This window comes from Oratosquilla oratoria, chromosome 15 (assembly GCF_046742065.1).
Source record: "Oratosquilla oratoria isolate Oo_2021 chromosome 15, ASM4674206v1, whole genome shotgun sequence".
NCBI classification, from domain to species: Eukaryota; Metazoa; Arthropoda; class Malacostraca; order Stomatopoda; family Squillidae; genus Oratosquilla; species Oratosquilla oratoria.
Genome location: NC_134791.1, coordinates 5,966,153 through 5,971,152, shown reverse-complemented (window position 1 = coordinate 5,971,152; position 5,000 = coordinate 5,966,153). Strand labels below are relative to the sequence as shown.

General features: G+C 36.6%; 1 protein-coding gene across 4 annotated transcripts in view; it reads left to right on the top strand.

Moving 5' to 3' along the window:
- LOC143033271 (transmembrane ascorbate-dependent reductase CYB561) overlaps positions 1 to 5,000 on the top strand; it is a 116,943-nt gene that overhangs the window by 13,961 nt on the left and 97,982 nt on the right. The gene's annotated exons all lie outside the window — the stretch shown is intronic.

Below are 5,000 nucleotides of genomic sequence, written 5' to 3'. Positions count from 1 at the left end.
GGGAAGCATCAAAAGAACCATAGAGTATAAGAGCAAAGACAATGTAGTAAATTTGTATAAATCCCTGGTAAGACTCCATTTAGAGTACTGTCATCAAGCATGGGGACCTTGTATGCAAAAAGATGGACTGAGCTGTCGTGTCGACGGATCTCATTTCTTTGTCTTCTGCAGTGATCAGGTGTATAGTTTAGTTGTCGTGTTTGTGCCTTCAGTGACTAATAAGACCAATGCATGAATTGCATTATTTTTGATCATTTGGACATGTGCCAGGTGCTGGCTGATTTCGACGAGCATTGTACCTAGTATGTCGGCATTTTTGGCATATCTTCATGCGTCTATCCTCAAAAGCTGCAATACCAGTATGGCATTTACTTCAGCCAGAATGGTCCACAGTATTAAGGATGATCTCTCTGAAGAGAGACAGAAGAAAACTGGGCTTGTAACACTAGCAATGAGGAGAGTTAGAAGCGATCTTATTGAAGTATTTGTAATAATGAAAGGACTGGAGGGTTTAAGGGCTGAGGACTTCATTATGAATCAGGGAACAAATAGAGGACATGCACTGAAAATCTTTAAATGGGCATCACGACTTGACATAAGGAAGTACTTTTTTTTTAATAGAATTGTTAATGAGTGGGACAGTCTGCCAAGAGAGGCAGTTGCGGCAAACACAGTGAATGGATTTAAGGCCAAAATTGATCCTAGGGAGACCACCTCAATAGCAATTAGCAATGAGGTGGCGCTGGTAAGATAATCCAGAAGTAGCCACATATGTAGTCATGTCACCCTTATTTCCTTTTTCAAGATGCTTCTAAATAAATTATATTTAAAGTTTATTTAGTTTAATGACACTTTCTTGGCAAAACATGCTTTTTACATTACCTTAATTTGAGTTTTCAAAACTGGGCCATTTATCTATGTATATTCTGTACCAAATTAAATGGAAAAAGAAATCAGTAAATAAGAAATAGACAAGTATTGATCATTAGGAAAGAACTGATAGTGTGTACAATGACTGAAATTTTAGGATCCATTTTGACTTGGCTACCTCTCTTATAAGGTGGAAAAAGCCTTTGGTATATAGATAGATTGTCTGGAAGTATTGATTTGTTCATGCATGCAGTATACATACAAACACTCAATCCTTGATTTGATAGACCTCCATTGAATGGATTTTGGCAATGGACAACATCCAATGATTTAGTTTAAGATTCAAGTTTTGACTCGAGAATGAAATGTTTACAGTTTTCACATATGATATCTTTGAAACACTTTATCACCTTCATGAGCCAATTGCTAAATGCTAACACTTATAGGAAAAAGTGTGTCTGTGTTATGGTAGTTTTAATAAAGATTTATTTCTGTGACACAAGTAATTTCATAATAGATACCATTGTTGGGGAGTTGATTCAATGTGAGCTTGTATAACTTAATCCAACTTTTCCATGGTAGCTACAAAACCTAACTGGATGGCAGGAAGTTGCAAATTAGTTTAATAAGAGTGATCTTAACTCTAATTATCTCTATATTGAAAGATACTCCCACTGGTAAATGTGTAATAGTATGTTACATCCAATCTTAATCCTGTTGGTGTCATAATAAATAGATTATATTGTAGGTAATGCCAGCTGAGGAGACATTACTGTGTTGAAGAGGTTGATTACTATTCTGGCATGAGGAAAGGATCTTATACTGGTTTTCTGGCTAATGCCTTGACAATCAGTTGCAGTGAATTGGATAGTGTGAGTGTATAACAAAGTTAGTTTATTATATATATTTCTAATTTATTTTATATATATATATATATATATATATATATATACATATACATATATATACATATACATATATATATACATATATATACATATATATATATATACATATACATACATATATATATATATATATATATACATACAGTAATGAAGCAGCTAACAAGGTTGAAAGCTGAATAGGAAAGAATGATTGCAGTTAAATGCTGCTGTTATATTTAGCATAAATATTATTATGTAGGTAACAAAGAGTTCTCATTGTTTTCAAAAGACAGATTATAGCAATCAAATGTCTCCAGATATAGAGATGGGGCCCAGTAAACCAGTGACTGAAACTGTGCCACACTAATAAAACACAGACAGGTGTTTATTTTTTTTTCCCTCCTTTTTGTCCCCAGAGAGAATTATTGGAGAGCTCAATTAAGAATTGCCACCCTGTCTAGGGCTGTGGGTTTCCTCTCTGAAATTTGAGGCAACAGTTCTTCGTGAAGTCATGAAACCTTGTCTGGGAAATGAATTCATGTATTAGTTGCATACAGGTTAGGCATTGAAACAATGTACCATTCTCTTTGGTTGGGGGATTAATGAAAATTTTTGTTACTTTATTACTTTTAATATAACAAACGCGAAAGCTTGTGTTGCAGGAATTCCTCGCCAGAGGACAGTGGGTGAGGCCATGATTCCTAGGGCATTGGAAGACAAACTTTGACTAGAATGCACTTTGATACAAATCAAACTTTTTTTTTTTTATAAATAATTAGATGGAATGCAATCATCTAATTTATTGTCAATCATAAATTTAACTATAAATGCGTAACTTGTAAATGCTATTGATGCAAATTGTTCTTTTGTTGTAACTCGCTTGTTGAGCAGGTTAGGGCGTCACTGCTTGTGACAGAGGTTAAGGGGATGGCAGTTCGAACCCTGCCATTGGTGAGTTGACCAAAGGGCATGGTTCAGTAAATTCCATGCTACAAAGTCCTCTGTAAGGGGTACTGTCTTAGCCTCCTGATAGAGGGCAGTTTTGCACCATAAAACTGAATCGTCGTCATCATCAACTTGTAGAAAATGTGTACCGATTATTCTTTAGTAAAAGTTCTGTTTACACAGAGAAGGAAGGATAATGAATGGGTATAAAGTTTTACATAATACATCTCCTTGTCGTGAAATTTATTGATAAATACAGAAATTAACAAATAGATGACATACATGGAGACATGGAGAAAGGAATTTTCTGTTTGTATTGCAATTATTCTTGATAGTGAGCTCCATGCTGGAGCTGTGTGGTAACCATTATGAGTTTTCCACGGGAAACTGCAAATAACTTATTGCGACGGTAATAGAGGAAGTTAATTCTTATCAGTTAACTTTCCATTATCCTATCATAGTTATTAGGGGGAAAACGGAGACAAGTACGGCTGGCCACCACAATGAAAATTTGAGGACCAAAATGGAAGTAAGCTTAGCTTACATGCCTTTTTTTTTGTGTTATCCTCGGCATTTGTAATTGTTATTTCGAACTATGTGTTCTTTTCATTATCTGCACTTCATTTAAATTGATTCAACGCCAAATAAAATTACTTAATTTTGGTTTGAGAGGGAAAGAATGTGTTTACGCTTTATCTTATGAATGTGACTGTTCCATAATTAACCCCTTTGCCTTTATAAATTTTAATATGTCACTTATCGGAAATTGTTATGACTAACAATGGGTACCTGTATGAGGTGGCCCTGTGAGACGGACGTCAGAGAGAGGCATCTCCCAGCCACTTGTTCTCATAACTCATCAACATCATCGCCCCCTTCTGGAGGTGCAGCCCCAAGAGGCTGGCATTTGCTCCTTGGCCTGAGACCAAGATGTCCAGATAAAGATTGTATCACTTTCAAATAATAGTAATATGAACAACCAACAACTGTACTCCTCTCTGTACTATTTTCAGCTTGTACTGTTTTCAGCCGATGGCTTAAAAAATGTCTCTTGCTAATACAATGTAGATAGCAGTCGAAAGCTTCTTTCGGGTAATGTTTGTCAGAGGGCCCAAGGACCCTTGCCAGTTACTCTGGGGCTGTGGGTTTCCAGATAGTGAATTCTGGGGTTGTCTTAAATTTTGCTAAATGGAAAACTGTCCCTATCCAAAGATCGAGTGACAGCCTATCGGGGCTGTACCTCTAAATTGAAATGAGGAAGTTGACTGGGTTTGAAGGTGGGTAGGAGGGCGATGTCCCTACCCGACGTCCTGGAAGGACCACTTTTGCAGGTACTTGTGATCAATCCTTAGCAGATGCTGAAACTTAAAGCAAGAATGATCATCAGGCTGTTTATTTAATTTTGGGAGTGTCACCATACTGAAGGGTATTGTAATTTTATTTGTGAAATATTTCACCAAATTGTATTTCACTAGTCTTAGGTGGCATTAGGTTAGCAAAAGTTTGGTCAGGAAATGTGGCGAAGTAGTACCTAGCTTATTATACAATGTACTTTGCTTAAAGATAAATGATTCAATTATGCTATGAAGTGTATACAATGGCATTATTAATTTTAGAAAAATGGAAGCCCTCATGGAAGACGTGACATTTGTTACAGGAAGCTCATAAGATAAGTATTGTCAACTTTTGTCGAAAATGTCGTTAGTCGATATGACATCACGTTCCTTTCCGACTTTGATTCGCTTTGTGGACAGAGCGACATGACGTCACGGAGCTTTCCGGCTTTGATTCACTGTACAGACAGAGCGACATGACGTCAGTCGAAAGCCCCGCCTCCCAGCGTGTGTACAGAATTTGATAACGTCGTTATCATGCAGTGTGACAGAGACGTTGATAAGATAACACTGCAGAGGAGCTGCATTTATTTCAGTGTGGCAAGCTTCATAAATTTTGTTATGGCCCGGGATTCGCCATAGCACTTTTGAATTTTGTTCAGTGTATGGGGAGGTGGGGGCTTTGTTCCTTGGGGGTTGACAGGGGTCGCATAAAATAATATGGACCTTACTTTAATAATGAAAGCTTCCATTTACATGGGTCTTGCCAACTGAATTTGATTAGACATTAGGTTGACATTGTAAATTTTATTATAGATATTATTATTATTATTATTATTATTATCATCATCATTATTATTATAATTGATATGTCCACACGGTACCATATTTGTGTACATCTGATGCCTCTTTAACTTTTTAGCAGAATTACGCTTGCACTTAGGTGTGTGCAGTGACGTCACAC